The sequence below is a fragment of the Hermetia illucens genome, chromosome 6 (assembly GCF_905115235.1).
Source record: "Hermetia illucens chromosome 6, iHerIll2.2.curated.20191125, whole genome shotgun sequence".
NCBI lineage: Eukaryota > Metazoa > Arthropoda > Insecta > Diptera > Stratiomyidae > Hermetia > Hermetia illucens.
Genome location: NC_051854.1, coordinates 5,513,026 through 5,532,252, shown reverse-complemented (window position 1 = coordinate 5,532,252; position 19,227 = coordinate 5,513,026).

Sequence of the window (19,227 nt, the reverse complement as noted above, 5' to 3'; positions counted from 1 at the left end):
CCATGTACATGAAGCTGAATATCTTTTTCTGTGAAATAGTAGTGGTGGCCGTAATACGATTGGAAAATGCAGAAGAATGAGGAATCATCATATTTTGTGTAAAATCTTCATGATAGTCATTAATTTCAATGTACATAGATACTTTTACGTGACTTCTCCATCGAGATATTACGGTGACGCTCCATGAAAACTATAACCATTTACTATTAAAATCTCATAGTTTGTTTCAAACCATCATTAAAATGATCATGATCTTGATTGTCATCATTTTCCTATGTTGAATTTTTTGGATTCCTTGAAGAAAATCTTTCTTTTCGGTTTTATCAATTTGTAGATCTCCGTTGGACTTTTTTTGTTTGTTCAGGGTAAGATAGCTCGAAAACAATGATTGATAGATATAATCCATTCGTGACTGAGGAGGAAAACGATTGTATAACGAATTGATGGTCATTCTGGTCTTTTTTTAATGGGAAGTGATTATGTGAGGCATAGAATAGGTTTTTGCCAGGAAGCATTCAGAGCGATGCCAGTATATGTGTAAAATTAATTTTGGGTGGTTAATTTCTTGGCACAAATGATGCTTGTAAGCAAACCAGCTTTTTTAAAGCGTCAACAGTGAGTTCTTTCGATTTTATGTCTCTAAAGGAACATCAAATATCGATGAATCCAGTACTTTTTCTTCTTCAATGGCTTGGAGGACCACCTCAGTCTTTGGCGTGGACCTAGAGCGAAAAGCTATACCAAGAATCTAAAAAAAAAATAGGCGAAGTTGACCATGATGTAAATTCTGAACCTCCACTGAAGTGTTCCGTCGACACTTGGTAGCTAGGCTCGGAAATATGGGGAAGGAGTCCTTTTAAACAATTCAATCCCTCATGCGCCATTTTAGGGAACTTCACGTATTATTACACCGACCTCTGGGTCCACATCGGAACCTAAAGACCAAATAAACATCGGGATATCACCCGAACCCATTGGAAAAAAACAGGAGAGCTGAACATAATAATAATAACTTCACCGAATCAGGTCCCAATTCGAGTTGTGAATGGATGGGGGGATAGGTATCTTGGCAATACAACCGGCGTAGGTGCTCTAATACATGTTAACTCCAACTCCACCCACTCTTCCCTTCCTTTATCCACTATCATGTACACCTGTGCCGCCCTCCAGTTTAACCATTCTAGAAACCCCTTAGATCGCAGTCTTGACCTTGCCCTCTCTAACCTTCCTGTGCGTTGCCTTTCCCAATCCCCTTATGATCCCTCTTACATTGCCCCTGACGACCATCATCCTGCTCTCGAGTTCGATGCTTAGATATCCCGAGTTCACCCTCCTGTCGCGCGTAAGCTCACCAAGTTCAACTTTCGTAAGGCGAACTTCGAAGGTCTGAACTCAGTCCTGGCGGCAATCAACTAGGTTCCCCTCACCCCTCGATTAACGATGGGCCAAGCACTCAATACCTTCTATCCCATTTTATCTGATCTTCCCTGTTACGCCCCCTCCTCTCCTAAGTTCTTACGGTCTGTTTCACCACTGAAGTCCACAAAAAACATACTGCGAGGAAGAAGTTCCTGTCTTCTAGAACCTATGCTGACTTAGTTTTTTTCAAAACCCTGCGTTCCTCGTTCGAACCTTAATACGTAAGTCGAGAAACGAATATTTGATCAGTGTTGAAGACTCACTAAAGCGCGGAAACCTCAAACTTTTCTGGTCCCACATTCGCAACTCCCGCTGTGCTGCTCAGCTATCCCGTCCGTCCGTTAAATTCCTCAGCTAACTCCCCGCAACTATCTTGTGATTTACTCTGGCGCTACTTTTCCTCAGTCTATGTTCACCCTCCTTCCTTCGACGGCTGACCGAAGACTCCTCAATATCATTATTTTTTTATGTCATTCTGCCGCCTACTTATCGAGAGCGCTCTCCACTCCTGTGGCGAGTTCTAAGAAATGTGTGGAGAGTGCCGGTGGCGTCATCTGACCGCTCACATTCGCAACATTCGAAATAACTTTCGAACGCCGCGAATCCTGCCGCGCCACATGCCCTCCATTTCAGCTTGCTCCCCCTCAGGACTTCTCTCTAAAGGAAGTTTTCAGCGGTCTTTCTGAAGACTTGTTCAGTTTGAACATTAAATTTTCCTGCTAATACGTTTGGTTTAGTTGGTTCTGTGTGTGGTGGTTTGGGCGACTAATTTCTTTTATGCCTAAGATAGAGGCACTTTTGACGGAGGCCCAATGTTCATTAACATTCTCAGGCAGGCTTTTGAAAGTCTGTGCCGTTTGCGCAGCAAGAAAGTTTTCCAACTGCTAGAAGACAGACAAATTACAATGATCTGTTTCCTAGGACATATAATAGTCAGTCGACTACGACAGTATGGCGAGGAGGAACTAGCGAAGTTTTTTCAGATCTCTCCACGAATCCTAACAAAGCGTCCAAACGGTACAGTTTTCGGTGACGGAAGCGAAAGAATATGGGGTAGGTTTTGGGTGCTGATCATGCTGAGTGTATTACCGCTGGAAACCCTGCCACTACGCCGGACGTGAATTTTGCAGATGTTACCGAAGAAGTGTTTCGACGAGTCGTAAACAGTTCGAAGAACTGTAGGGGTCCTGGTCTGGATCGGGTGTGAAATTTCTGGTATAAAAAGTGTACCAGTATACCGGCAAGCACATGACATCAATCAGGTCGTTAGTCGGCCTCAGAAATTTTCGCCTTTCCTCACTGCAGGAGTTGCCTACCTTGTCCCTAAAAAGGATACGGTGCAGGATTCCGCAGATACTAGATCGATCTTTCAATCCTCTGATTGGGTGAAGTCAGACGAAGAGCAGATCGATGAATGGAAGCCTCTGGAAGCCATTTGTGGATTCGCATTTGTCGAGCAGATGGTTGTGTGCTGGGGAGCTCTTTGCTGAGACGGAGGGATTTATGTGTCCCATTCAGGAAGGCGTATCTACCCGAGTTTATAAAAACCTCATAATGAAAGAGTGGGTGAAAAACGACCAGTGCAAAATGTGTAGTTTGGCATTAGAGACGTTATACCATCTCATGGGTTTATCACGGGAATATATCCGGTTTACTGATATGAGCCTCAGGCAGTATTTAGTAGTTCTGCTTATAAGCATGTATTGGAACTGGCAAATTCTAACTGATCGCCATATAACGCACAACAAGCCTGCCGTAACGTTAGTTGATAAGATGGGTCGCTCCAAGCATATTATCAAGGTTGCTATCCCCCAGCTTAGCAACATTGAACAGAAATACGTGGAAAAGAAGGCACATTATAAGCTGCTGACTCAGGAAATCAAAGAAATTTGACGTCTTCAAAGGGTAAGTAAAGTACTTATAATATTGTCAGCTACGGGTGGGTATTGTTCCCAAATTGCTCATGGCTTCCCTTGATTTCCTGAGACTCATATACAGTCGGGTTCAAACCATGCAGAAGTACAACCTTCTGATTACGCGTTCGATTTTGCGGAGAGTTCTTGACGAATTCTTACCCCACTAGAGCCCCTTTGACTTTTAAATGGGGAGGATCCTCCGAGCCTAAAAGTTTGGTACTTAGTGCCAGTATTAGATAAACTCCGGCATTTGACGGGTTCTCACACGAAACTCCAGGCTAGCGTTGATGTTGGTGTGCCTCGTCCTCGTGTTGTTTCTAGTCCAAACGAAGGGTACTGAATCTAGCGAGCAGCATCTACGAACCGATCGGTAGGTTGCTGCGTATTATATTCAGGCTGAGGATCGGAATTATGCGGTTGCGGAAGGGGGGGGGGCGTACGGCTGGGATGGCGCCATTTCTGGCTTGGCCAGCAACCGGCTGGAGGAGTAAATGGAGTGTGTATCCTATGCTGGACTGGACGCAGCAGCTCAAAGGAGGTAATGAAGTTAGTAGGATTCGGTGATACGTCTGGTGATGGATATTCGGCGGTCATTTACAGTCGTAAGTGATAGAAAAAGGGTTTTGACGTACGACTAATTGCAGCTCGAGGACTTGAATCAACGAACGTAGTCCTTCGCAATCATTTCAAACATTTACTTGAGTCTTTATCGACATTAACCTGGGTTATATGGATTATATATCCGAAGAGTAGTTGCTTCTTTTATAAATTTTTCTCAGGCAAAAATAGAAAAGTTTTGGATAATTGGCAGCTTATGAACTAGACTGGAAAGAAAAAGATACAATTTAATGTTAAGTGAAAGCATTACTTCAGAGCTTGCCAGTTAACCAACGAATTTATCTGAATGCGATCCATTGTGAAGATTTCAAATTAATATGGACGTCCTAAAGATGCAAACCAACTTAAAACAACTCTCACTTCTTCTAATTTTGAATTGACTATTGTCCACCATTCGATGAATTTTAATAATGACCCAGTTGCACACATATTGCTATTAACAAAACAGCTAAAAAGCTGACGCCAGTGTTCGTTTTGCACGGTCTATCGATTCAAGGCTCATAGTTAACTAAATTAAATTCGAAAATCAGGCAACAACAGAATGACTGCAAAAGGCATTCCCATGAATTTATTCTCCAGTACAATAAACCTAGATACGTAAGTGCAGCAGATATCACACTTCGCTTTAAATCTATAGATTCAAATCAATCTGGACAGCTCAAAGTTAAGCCGAATTGTATGAGGTTCACAATGCAATGGATTGATTACAGTCAATGCACATTAAAATATCTGATGAACGCATTTTGATGAAATTTGCATTTATTTGAAAGATAGCATCGCGCGTTTATAATTCTTCCAGCCATAGATAGTGGGTTTCAATGCCTGTAATGAAGCGTAGGTTGGCAAGAAGGTCTGTTAAGTATAACATAAAAAATGAACCTTAAACTTGCAATATAAACCGAGTTTTCCATTTATGTGAAATTTCAAAAAATACTTAAACATAATTACACATTTGCCACTGAAAAACTTTCAATTTCAAATTAAGTAACACTTACTGAAATTGAATAAGTATCTAAGTGAAATTTCTGGCTACTTACGCACCTATCTATTTCGCCTGAGCATGTCTACATTTCAAATGAATTTTCGCTAAATATTTGTCAACTGGTTGAAAGCATAAACACTCAATAAATAGCCCAGAATATGTGAACATGTTCGTGAGACATTGGACATATTCAACATTTCTTTGATCCACGAAATAAGTGTATCTGTATCTTGAAAACGATGCTTGGAGCAATATCTGGTAGCTGATGGAATGTGTTTGCGTATTTATGATAATATCATAAAAGTTTCCTTCAAGCAATATTTACCCTGGCCACGCTAAGGTAGGCTAATGCCACAAAAGATAGCGCGTCAACTTGTATATTTTCGTGTAGTGTTTTATTATTTGAGAGTGAAATTTCAGTGGTAACTGCAGAGTTTATGGTACAACCACGGGGCATGCGAGATACCTACACGAAAAGTAGTAGCACTCCTTGAAAATGTCATCATTTTATTGTTAAATAATCGAAATGAATGATCCCCCATGCACTTACCGTTTCAATTAACAATAATTTTTATGAAGTATTATACTTGAACCGGATTTTCGATGGATTGACCGGTATTGGTTCATTCATGAAATTCCAAGCTAGCGTGATGTTAGCTTGTTTGCAGAAATACAGGGTGTTGGTTTTGTGGAATGTTTTGTATATTCTTCATATTGCGCAAGCAACTTACGTAAGTGATTCATCTGGATTGACAACTTAATCTCAACAACATTTTTGTAGACTCATCAAAATGGAGTAGGTATGCATGCCTATGTACATATGTTCTATAAAAGTTTAACCCTCAGAAAAGATAGGAACGCCTGAGGGAGCTATACTGGGCGTGTTCACCAGGAAAAGAACAGTCCAGGCTGCCCATGGGAACATACGAAACAAAGGGTCTTGCAGCATTGTTAGAATCCAGTCAAGCCTCAGGGTCCTAGTGAGAATACATTACCTGCAAATTCTGCGAGGAGGGCAGTGAAACCTCCATACACAATATACTCTGGAACATTAGGCGGCACTTAAGGACAACAACAATAGCTCCTCTGTAGGTAGTGAAAATCTCCTTGATTATTATTACGTTCGTTATTATAAAATTTGCTGTTGATAGTTCTATGTTGATCCTGACTGGCTCCCATACAAAAGCAATGATTTATAATTCGGGATAATATGCAATTATATCCGCATGTCACTCACTACATCCAAACGTATTCGAGGAGGGGGATCAGACCCGAGCCTGCAATGGAACTCATCTCAAGTGGCTGTTGCACGAAGCCTCATCGGAAGTTACCTACTACCATGTGAATCTGCCACAAACTCCTAAGACCATGATTGCTATGGTTAGAGCAAGGGGTCATAGTTTAGCCGACTCTGATCTTCAGAGTCATCCCAGCATCCCATTCACGAAGGAAAGCAGTTCTCCCACAAGACTACTAGATTGGTTCACCTACTGTCCATAGTATGCCTCTAGTTAGAACTGGGCAATCGAAAAGAAAGTGCCTGAAGGTTTTTCCGTTCCTCGCAGTTTCAGCATTACGAATTGTAGAGTGTTCCGAAACTGACGGCATAATCCCTTCTAGGGCAATGCCTCATGTAGACCGCCGTAATCTTGTATGCATTTGCACGCGTCTAACACAAGAGCTTGTGCGATCGAGTCTTGTTATAGGTGGACCAAATCCTCTTTCACTTGGCTTTCGCCATTTGAAATCCGAGGCTGCATAGTTGTGAGAATAGATTCCGCTCTTGACAGTCGCCAGCGGCATGCAAACTGTACCCATCGAGGGAATCCAAAGAGCGGAGTCTCGCGGAGTCACCAGATCCACGATGCATGTTGTGCAAAGGCAAAAAGGGGGTGGACGACCGGCACGTTGCAGGTGGTGGCAGGTGCCCGGCAGATAGGAGGGAGCCGAATCGTAGGGTCAAATGAGGTTGATACAAATCAACCTAAACCATTGCGAGGCAGCTCAAAACTTGCTCTCGCAAACCATTCGAGAGTCGTATCTGGACGTGGCGGTGATATGTGAACCTTACCGAAATTACGTTGGTGCTATGTGGGTAAGAGACTCATTGGGAAATGCGGCGATATAGGCGTGTGGACGATAAACCATCCAAGAAACAATTGCATTCCCAGGAGCCGGCTTTGTAAGGGCAAAAGTCAACGGTGTCCATATCTATGATGCTCGACAGCTTGGTGTTGGACGCTAGAGACCGCAGATCCAAAAACCATTGCCGATGATTTCAACGCGCGAGTTTTAGACTGGGGAAGTCGAGTGACGGACACCAGGGGCACAATCCTGCCTGAAACCTTCGCGGAGCTAGACATCGTATCAGCCAATGCTGGATGCGTGCTCACCTTTTGAGGCAGAGGGCTAGGCTGAATCGTCGAGCTGACTTACCTCAGTACCTCGTTGCAAGAGGGATGGTCTGGTGGGTGAGAGAACACTACACCCATAGGGATCATCAGATCATCTTTCTCGACATCAGAAACGGGGAAGGCGACATTCGAGTGAGCATCCAAAGCGGAAAAAACAGGATAGCTGGGTGGTCCACTGGAGTTTTTGAGAAAGAGACATCCCTGGCGACTTTAGAGGGAGGTTACGACCTGAAGGGAACGGCGCTGGAAAAAGTGAGCCAGTTATATCAACGGATAACTGAGGCTGGGAAGCCAGAACATCGGCAGTCGGAGAAGGAATACTGCGATCTTCGAGGTAGCCTTAAGAAGCCTATACAGGAAAATAAGCGGAATTGCTTGTGCCTTGAAGCAAATATGAACCCGTGGAGCGCTGCTTACAAGATTGTAATGAGCAAAATTCATGGACAAAAATCACCCCAAGTGACGTGCCCGCGACTCTTGTTCAAAATAATCGCAACCCTTTTCCCGCAAAAGGGACCCCATCCAATGGTCTTCTCAATCCCCGGGGTGACCGAAGAGGAACTACGGGAGATCTGTGGACGAATTAGGTACAATAAATCTCCGGGATTGGATAGGATTCCGAACAAAACCCTAAAGTTGACTGCTAAAATCAGGTCCGCATGGTTCATAAGTACATTTGAATTATGCTGGTTGAAGGAGTGTTTCCCACTCAGAGGAAGAGTCAGAGAGTGGTTCTGCTACCGAAGCCTCAAAAACCACCTGGCGCACCCTCTTCATACCGCCCTATCTGTATTTTAGACACTATGGAAAAGATGTTGGAGAGGGTGATATACAACGAGCTGGTTCCACTCGTCGAGCTAGTTGGTGGTCTATCGGAGCAGCAGTATGGGTTTCGTAGAGCGCGCTCCATGGTTGATGCCATTGCAACGATCGTAGACATGGCCTGGCCGTCGCTGATAATGCATTTAAATCAAATTAAAGGCAACCTGGCTAAACTGGGTGTCCCTGGTTACTTAGCTCGAATAATCGAGGGTTACCACTCGGAGAGACTTTTTTGATACGTGGCGGACGACGGGTCCAAGGAATATGTTATGACAGCAGGTATTGCCCTAGGCTGCGTACTGGGGCCCCTGCTGTGGAGCATAATGCATGATGAAGTGTTCGGCCTTCGCGTGCCAAGGGAGGCAACATTGATTGGTCTTGCAGACGACCTACCAGTGGCAGTAGTTGCGAAACACCACCAGGACATGCAACTGTTTGGAAGTGAAACCATTGGTGCTATCAAAGCATGACTCCAAATGGTGAAATTAAATCTGGCGGAAGATAAAAGGGAGGCGTTCCTTATTACCAATCGCAGGAAAAACAACACTGTCAAAATTCGGGGTGGTAATCACGAGGTTGTTTCAAATCAATCATTGGATAATAATAATAATTGTTGGCTCAACAATCCATAATGGATCAGGGCCTTGAAGTGTGTTAGAGCACTTCATTCAAGATCGTAACGGTACACTACAGAACACTGTAGGAGCCAATGTGGTCAGCATTACGCTCACCCGAGATTATTACCCTGATTTGACTCAGGTACTCATTCACAGCTGAGTCGACTGGTATTCGACGTCAAATCACGATACAAATCCCACTGCCGCCAGCGAGGTTTGAACTGCAACCCTTCGTACGACAGCCTTGTGCTCTAACCACTCAGCTATCCGGACAATCGTCATTAGATGCCTGGGAGTAATGTTCGATGCCAAGTTGAGCTTCAAAGGGCATTTGGACTTTGCGCGCGAAAAGGCAGTAGAGGCTAACTCATCTCTAGCAAGGATGATGCCTACTATTGGAGGGCCAAAATCAAGTCGCCGGCTGCTTATCACAGTGGTAGTGAAATCCATCCTGCTATACGCGGCTCCTGTATGGATGTGCCCACTAGATAATACAGTGAACCAGGGAAAGGTAAGTTCGGCATACCGGTCAATCGTGGTGTGGGTGTGCAGTGCATATAGGACGGTATCTGGTGAGGCAGTGTGTGCCATCGCAGGGATGATTTCCATGGATCTTCTAGCAACTGAGGCATACTGCTAAGATGCTGAAGTTCGCAACAAATTCGGGTGCGGTAAACGCAACAGTAACTGCGATACAGGAAAAGCTGCAGGAACTGGAACGAGCCCGGAAAGCGCGACGGACGCGTGACTTAGTTAGCCCTGAAGTAATACTTCAAGGTGGTCTCGCGGGGATATGGGCGGACAAGTGGGGGTGGTGTTAGTGGGTGAGAATCCCACACATTACTTCAACCTGGCGCAGCAGCGTCTTTTTAAGGCTTACCTATAAAAAAAAGCCACAATGTCCAGTTTATATCTTTGGAATTCCCGGACGAGTTGGAAAACCCGAGCTTTCTGAGGACCCTCGCTACCGTTGTCGAGGAGAATGTACACATTCCAGAAACCAATCATAATCCGTTTTCGGTAACCGAAGGTGGTAGCTATCCGAGCAATAACGTTTCAAAATCTGCAAGTTGTTAGCCCACAAATCTATATCCCTTTTAGTCGTCTCTTACAACAATCAGGGACGATTTTGAGTGTATTCTTAGGCCCCAGCTTACCATAGAGGGCAACCTTCTAGTAACTTTTAATCAGGTTCAGTGTTGAGGAAAACTGCTCTAGTATCAATCTGAAATTTGTAGCAATACTCACTTCCAAAATACACATATTCACCCTGTTTCAAAATAAGATATTTTTTACCTGTTCCAAAAACACAGATAAGCTCACAAATTATTTTCTTCTCTGAAAGATACACCTGATCAAGATATGTCCCAAAACATACATCCTTACTTAAAGCTATCGTGAAATTACAGAAACTCCCATAATTATCCGGATATTGGCAAAACGTGGAAGAAAAAAAGTAGAATAAGAAGCAAAAATAATATTTACGCGAATTTTTGTCAAATGTTTCAACTGCAAGTATGTGGAGTGGCACACGATAATGGAGAAAGTTGTAATGGTTTTTGGTAAATAAAAGAAAAATTTCTTTATGGGTGTGTTGCTATTTGATGCCGGGTATAATGGTACAAAAAAATGCTTGGTTTTGTGCATTGTTTGCATATTGATTTCAATGTGATATCTTTTTGGTTTTTGAATAATTGACTGACTTCAGCATAAAAGTATCTTTGGTTCGAAGTAGTGGAGATTTTCTGATCCAAGGAAGTGATTTATTCTGAAATTATACTATTTCAAGTGAATCTTTCATGAAAATGTTATTCCATAATTAACGGTCATTCAACCTAACTAATTTAACATAATTATCCATTAATGTATATGAAAGAAAAGATTTTTTTTTTTTAAATTAAAAGCCAGGTACAATTATCTTTCCGTATCCGTATCTATGTGATTGTAATCAGTTTTAAGACGGCGAGAGTCTGACTTCCCAAATATTGATATATCTACAATAGAAAAAAGTGAATTAGCACTTTAATTCAGAAAACAATCTTTTTATTTCCAAAATATATACAAAAGTTAAAAAAACTACATCTATCTTCAACCCTTATGAAAAGATGAATCTAAATTATATAATTTATAAAATTTACAAAATAAACTAAACTCGGGTTCCGGGGGGGTTGTTAGTATTGGAATTACATGTTCATAAGCGATGGTACATTATAAATTGAGATAATTCCCTTCTATCTATATCTCAATCAATCTATAGTGAATAAAACCAAACACAATGAATATGCGGCGTGAAAAATCCATAACGATGACTATCAATAAGCCAAAACTAACAACAGTCATAGTCGAAAGAAATCCAGGTAAACGTACCGAATTGAGGAAGCGCAGAAAAATAATATTTTACTTTTCATCTGTAATTACATAGTGCGACTTTCATAATGGTGAGAATCGTGGCTTACTGAAATCTCATTGATGAGATTATGCTTTCATCAAACACACGAACACTCTTGAGTTACTTAACAGACATCAATTAGCCATTGTACATAAGAAATGACTAGATCCGTAGATACTCGTGCATACCATAGATATGAGCAGGTATAGCTGAAGGCACAGTTGGTAAACGCATCGTTTCCAGTTTTATTATTCAATACTGTGCTGTCTTCAGAAACCTTCAAGACATTTCATTGTAACATTGATATTGTACATTTTACAAGTTCGATGCTTCCAATAACGAATATTTTATTGAAAACTTGAAATTGAACTTGATCTCGAACTTAAGTCAATCATCAATTAAGTAATTTTGTTGAGATAGCATCGTTATTGTGATGATTGATTTTTATAACGATTATGTCAGGCATAGTAGAGTGGAAAGTATTTTTATGGATATATTTTGTTGTATTTCAAGTTCAAGGTGTTGTTTGGTGAGATATTGGAGGAACATATAATCGCACAAGAAAGATCTAAGTCCGCGGTATACTAAAAGTATCTTTTTGTAGAACACCTATCGTTGCTCGGTGATAATTACAAGAAATTCTCACCACCCCAAATTTATTCAGTTACTGCTAATTACGAGACTGAAGACAGGCCATTTTTCCAATGCAACTGCAAATTCATGACCCGATCACCCCACATGTAACAAATTGCTTGAAGGTGATAATACTATAATAAGGGTCAGTAGTTCCTAAACATTCTATAATATCTAACACTCGGAAAACAGTAGAGCTACTCAGCACCAGAGGACAACAATCATGAGAAGGAAGCACCAGCTTCAGACAATGTGGATCTGATTGTGCAGGAAAACAAATAAGAGATAAGTGGTCCATTTAAACAACGTCCATCGCAACAACTCGAAAAAAGACGAAATAAAAGAGAAAGGGGTTAATGTTATTGCCAGTATCCTAACGGTACTAAGAACCCAGCATGTTGTGCGATATCTATGAGTCTCAGCAAGGTGGCGTTTGTACTTCCGATTTTCAGATACACCTATCAGATACATATCCTTCATTAGAAAGCAAAGTGTAAAGTTAACAGATTCTCTAAAATTTTTAGTTAGTTTTCAGCAATAATCCTTGTTCTCGCTCGATCGAAGGTTTAAACCGATAAATTTATTCTTATTCGAGATATAGATAACGGTCCATCATCGTCAACGGCACAACAACCGGTATTCGGTCAAGGCCTCCTTTAATAAGGAACTCCTGATATCCCGGTTTTGTACCGAGGTCCACCAATTTGATATCTATAAAACCTATCTGGCGTCTTGACCTATACCATCGCTCCATCTCAGACAGGGTCTGCCGCCTCCTTTGAACCTGCCGGATTTTATCCACTACTAGACGGTCGTGGTATCGCTCATAGATTTCGTCATTATGTAGGCTATGGAATCGCATAGGCCAGTAGTTGTGTGGACTTAAAGAGGATCGTACTCAGCATCACGGATCACCTTTTCCAGGACCAGGTTAAATAGGACGCATGATAGGGCATCCCCATCCCCATCGGCTCCAGGGGACTTATGATTTTTAAGCCGATCAGTTGGCGGATCTCCAACTCGCCGATATTTTGGTTGTTCAGCGGCTCATCAAAGTACTCAACCCACCTCTCCAATATACCCACTCTGTTGGAAAACAGATTTCCCTCTTTGTCTCGCCAGGATGAGCATCGAGGTGTGTAAGGCTTCATCCTGCTAACTTGTTGGTAAAACTTCCACGCCTGGTGCGGTTGCTCCCTGTACTTTTAGAGTTCACAGACCTGTTCGTTCTCCTAGGGTTCCTTTTTCGGTCTGTGAAGTCGTTTCTCCACTCGACGGAGTTGGTGATAAGTCTCTGCGCGTACCCACATTCTTTGAGAATGCCACATTACTCGGTAAGCATTCTTCCGTTCCTTTGTTGACTGCGGTTATTGCGGTATCCATTTCCTCCTTATAGGTGTTGCGGTGAGCTGTGCTGTGGTTGGCTTCAGTGTTAACTCTCACCCGATTGTCAGAGGGGATACTGGGTGATGTTGTTATTCGAGCTCGGAGCACTATGCCAACGAGGCAGTGATCCGATATTCGTCAAGGCTGAGAGGTGGCGGCGTTCAATCAACACGTAGTCAATTTGGTTGAAAGTGGGGCTCCTTCCTTACTTTGCTTTTAAAATCGTCAAGCGTGATTTTGATATCATACATGGGACAGGCTTCGAGGGTTCGTTCTACTGCCTCGTGGAAGGTGTCCTTCTCCGACTTTACAGTTTCCCCTGTAGGAGCGTGGACGTTAATGAGACTTATATTTCTAAATTTGACTTGCAAGCGCAGAGTGTATAGCTCTTCGCTTATGTTTTTAAAGCCGATGACAGCAAGTTTCATTTTTTGGCCGACTAGGAAACCTACTCCTAGCACATGATTTACTGGATGGCCACTACAATATATGTTGTTGTGGTTCTTCTCAAGAAAACCGGTCCCCGTCCAACGCATTTTCTCCAACGCTGATACATCAGCTCTATATTAGGACAGGGTATCGGCTAGCTACTTGGCAGCTCCATCTCTGTACAGGGAGCGCCCGTTCCATGAGAAAATGTGCAAATCGTTATTCCGTTGTCGTTGGCGAGTTCGTCGTTGTAAAGTCCATCCTGTCTGAGGCTCCTTCTGTGGCTTCGTAACGTTGGCTTTCCGTGTAGGGTTGCCCTAGCGCTACCCAACCTCCAACCTGGAGGACCAGTTGGTACACTTTGTCCGGTTTTTGTGGAAGGGGAGACTCGCCTTCATCGTTTGACAGTGTCCACAGCAAGAAATGGTGAAAGAACGGTTTTCATATACACGCCATATTTCGAACTTTACTTTTCAGATCGTGCTAGAGCAGTTTAACCCAGCGCAGAAGCTCCTCTGGCACCAGGTGTTGCCGCAGAGCATACCAGATGAGTTTATAACGCACACGGTCAAATGCTTTCCCTAGAACCAGAAATGAAATCGCGCAAATCCGGCTTGATTCACTCAATTTGAACACCCTGTTTGCCTATTTTTCTTTTTCCATATTGGAACGGTCGTGCTTTCTTGCCAGATGGTGTTTTACCTTCGTAAATCGCCCGGTTGAAGAACTCACTGAACCACTGTGTTGAATCGCAGCTCTTTGCTCCAGTCCAGATATTCAGCCCTTATTGCTTTCCCACTATTTCATTCATTTTACTGCTTCCTCGACTTCGAGTGCTTGTGGAAACGGGGGATGAATAAATTCTTCCGTTGAAATCTGCTCACCATCTATCCGTCACGGCTCGCTATTCTCTCAGGGACAGTAGGCCATGATCAATTTTTGTCCTCTAGAGTTGACAGACGTAACTTCCACCTTAAGGTTACCTACATCTGAGTAATAGCCTCCTTCGTATTAGTGAGACCATCCAGATTCCTTAGTTCAAGTGTGCACATGATTTCTAGGCTGGAATCCATTGCCTTCGTGCCTAGAATGCTCTAGACTGTCTCGCAGTACATACTCTTCTTTCCGGTCTTCAACCGAAGCTCTATAAGTATATCGCCAATTTGAGTCCGCCGGATGGATTTAATATGTACCCCAGTATCTTCTGGTTTGGTGTTGTTGCGGACTTCTCGGAAAGATCTCCCTTCGTTCGGCTTATTGAGAATGGCCTCTGACAGTGGTTTGCTCTTCTCTTTTTCTGTGACGCTAATATCGTAGTCGACTTTGACTTTGCTACAGTGGGGCCGCTGCTGTTCCTATTCAACTTAGGTTATTCTTGCTGAATTTTCCTGTTTTCCTTGGCCACCTTTTGTTTTTTGTTTTCTCCTTGCTTTTGCCATTTTTTTTGTTTCCTCTTTGCATGGTTGAGGGCACTGTGCTTTTTCATCAGTTAATCTTCGGCACTCATTTTTAGACGATGATAGCAGCCTTCATTTTCCATAGGACTACCCCGCACTTCTTGAGTAGCCTTTCTTCTTCTAGTCTTGTCTGTCGAATGAAGTCCATCTTTTCAAGTGACATGACTTGCATTTTCGTTTGATTGCGAGTTCTTTACTCTTTTTCTCGACAAAGAGGTGTCACACAGCTCGAAGTTTGCCATCTTTTCTCGTGGCCCCTTTTCCAAACTCGAATTGGATGGCATCTCTTCTTGCTGATAGCCACAACTCCTAGCCTCTACTATGTCACCCTTTTTGCACTTCCAGTGGCCTTCACCGCTGAGGCAGTGGGCCTTTCTACTTTTTCAGTAAGTGATCGACGTAACTTGGTGCTTCTTGGAATTCAATTTATAGTGAAATTTCCAATGGCTGCTAACTGGGAGGTGGGAGTAGAGTTAGTTCGGAAATAACAAGGATCGTTGCCACCCAGTAACTTTTCCCTGTCTGTTCGAACCCCTTTAGTTCTTGTTTGAAGGCTATGAATGGGGTTCATCGAGGTTATATTCTATCACCGATATTATTATGAATTCTTGTGGTCAGGTGATGAGTTTCATTTTTCGTTGTCTGGAAAACACATAATAGTTTCTGGGATTAAAAATTCCCTAAACACTTCAATTATGTAGATCCAATCTGTTTTCTTTTGGAGCTTTTCCGAAAGATGAACCTCAATGGCATGAAGCCAGTGATAGTGGACTGATAGTGTTGTGGAAGAGAGTAGGTACTGCTAGTGTTAGCCAGGAGTGACAATTCCAAAGCAACCTGGCGCAGAATAAAAGCGCTACATACACCCCTCGATAAAAATGTAATTCAGGATTTCGCAACTATTTTTTGCAATTATTTTTAAAAACATTCCACTAAGGCCATTTCTTTTCAAAGCGCCGTGATTCAATTTCACAAGTAGCGCCAATAAAATCATAACTAGCACTAATAAATCATCCAAAACAAATTTACTAAACATTTGACTTTGAAGCAAATGAATAATACTCGTATATTCAACCCATCAACGTGTCATTGTGCTACGTGATAGCTAAAAATAAAAAATAATATTTCTTCTGAATATAATGCATTGCATAATAGTGAACTACCAAATATCCACCCACCTTGTGGCCATGCCCATAAAAAGAACGTCATTAGCATGCAGCGGTTTTCTTGCCAAATAGTTGGAATATATAGTATAAGTCGATCTTGTGATATTGCATTCACAAGCCAGTTCTTAATTTATATCCCTCCGTGCTGAGTGTGTACAAAATAGATACGTTTCAAACATCAGGTGGAGCTAGTTATAGATATGCATTCATTAAATATTATCTAATTGAAATTTCACTTTCCTTTCTTCATAACTGCATGAAAACTTGCTTACATTAATTTTTGGGGGCCAAGGTTACATTATTGTTGCCAACAATAATTTAGTGGTCGTTTGTTGCCTTGTTTCGTTAGACAGCTATATATAGGGCATGAAGCCACTTGCCAAAGGTAATTGTTAATGACAATTTAAACACTCATGACTGGATGGTTTCAACGAATTGATATCCATGATGATGAGTAATGTCTGTGATAATTGTTTGGCAAAATCGCTTAAAATTCATCTTGCATTCAAGTTATTACAAAGGTAAGACAAAATATTTACTGACACATGTATAACAACCTTCCAAAAGGGGACTACTCGAGTTTATACAAACTAAAATTGTATCTTTACAAAATTATCATGAAAAATAACTTTTAGAAGTTTCGAGTTTGTATAATCTGACTTTATATGTAATTTCTAATGCAAAAACCATTTTTATTATTATTCTGTTAAGGGAAAGTCGCACCGCGTCCTTAAAGAGCTATTGTGCGTCTATTACTGGTTATAGTGTACCTATTGATCATAGTAGCAGGCCTACAACCGTCAAGAAGTTTAGTATGTTCCCCACTTCCAGATCTTTCAGCTTTGCATCTGGTATTAAGTGTTCTCCCAGATGCCTCGACCTACTTTACGCAAGCGCCGGACACTGTCCCAGGACGTGTATAAAGGTTTCGTCATACTCCTCACAAAACCTGCAGGCGGTGTCCGTAGATATCTCTAACTTCCCTAGGTGATAGTTCAGCCGACAATGCCCAGTGAGAATTCCCAGTATGATTCGGATATTCTTTTTGATGAGGTTTAAGCAATGCTTTGTGCGCATGGGTTCGTTTCCCCCAATAAGCACCCTGGACAGCTCCATCCCTGGTAGGCCCGCCCAGTATAGTTCCCTCAACCATTCTTCTTCATTTCTTAGAGTCATAGCCATGAAACCGTTTCCCATTCCAGAGAAGGGTACTGGCCCGTGAAAAAGCGTCCCTGCTCCCTTCTTGGCTAGTTCGTCCGCTGCCTCGTCGCCTTCCAACCCAGTATGGCCTGGAACCAAATGTATTCAGACCTTGTTGGACGAGCCGAGTGTATTCAGTCTCTCAAGGCATTCCCACACAAGTTTAGAGTTCACCTGGTTGGGCCTAAGTGTCCTGATCGTTGCTTGGCTATCTTTAAGAATAGCTATGTTCTGCCCCCTGTAACTTCTTTGCAGATTAAAGGAGGCATATTTGTCTATGGCGTATATTTCCGCCTGGAATATGCTAGTGTTCCTGCCCATTGGCTCAAAATATGTTTTCCTTGGACCAATGACCCCGGCACCCCCTCTGCTGTGAGGGATCCGTCAGTGTACCAATTAATCAGTTGCTGTTTGAAGCCACGCTCTTGCGGCTCAGGGCATCTTCTAACTCTGTGTGCGATGTGTTGTTGAATGCTCCTTCGATATCCAAAAACGCGCACAGTGCAATTTCTTTTGTTTCTATAACATCCCGTAGTACCTCTGTCAGTTGATACAAACCAGTTTCGGTTGACCGTCCTGCCCGGTACGCGTGTTGACAGTGATGTAGGGGATTACGCTTTAGAACGTTAGTTCTAATGTAGTTGTCTATCACCTTCTCCATCGTTTTGAGTACGAACGATGTTAGGCAAATTAGTCTGAAAGATTTAGGGTGAAAAGGATCCTTTTTACCCGCTTTCGGAATAAAGATCATGCTCGTCGCCATGCACTTACCACCCTCAGAAGAGATTCTAAGATAATTCCTAGGCCCCTCTGGATTAGTGCTGGGAAAATTCCATCTACTCCGGGAGATTTCAGTGGTTTAAAAGTTCCCACTGCCCACCTTAGCCTAGCTTCTGAGCATACCTCTTTTGCTACTTTCCAGTTCTCCTTTCTTCTCCTTTTATTCGTTGCTGGGATGTCAGGCAGAATGTTGTCGCCTGCCACCGTGGGGTAGGACCTCGGGAAATGAGTTCTGAGAAGCAGGTGTACCCTGTTCTCCTCATTCTCGGTAAATGTCCCATCTTCGTTCTTCAAGCAGACAGAGAATATTCCCCCGTCTTTGGCTACAGCCTTGTACAGCCTGGTTGCTTCTGTGATCTGTTCGGTCCTTCACAGAATTCCCTGAAACTATTCCGTTTCGCTTTCCTGATTGCGTTGCTATACATAGTCAGTGCATTTTTGTACCTCTGGCAGTCTCCGGTTTGTTTTTCCCGGTTGAAGAGTTTTCGTGCCTCTGTTCTCATTATGGCCAGGTTCCTGTTCCACCATGGTACATCCCTTGATGACTTAACTGTCTTAGCCGGACAGCTGGCCTCATATGCGTCAACGACGACTGTGTTGAAGTTTTCTACCACTGTTTCTAGTTTCAGTTGGCTCCTGATGTCACCGCCCCCTTGAAGATGAGCAATGTTGTTGCTCAAGTGCGTTGCGAAGGATTCCCAATCCGTTCTCCTGGGATTCCTTATGATTCTTTCTAGTTCGGAGTTACCCTCAATGACGAATCTGATTATGCTGTGATCAAACATAGAGGGTTCATCCGACACCCTCCAATTCCTGACCATTCCGTTCATTAGAGTATTTCCTAGAGTTATGTCTAGTACCTCTTGCCTGCTGGTCAAATCATTTTGAAAAAATCAATCAAATCAATTTTGGTTTTTTTAAACTTTTTCATAATTTCATACATAAATGATTCGAATTTTATTGAAATTGTATCTATAAAATTGCTCTTTCAATAAATAT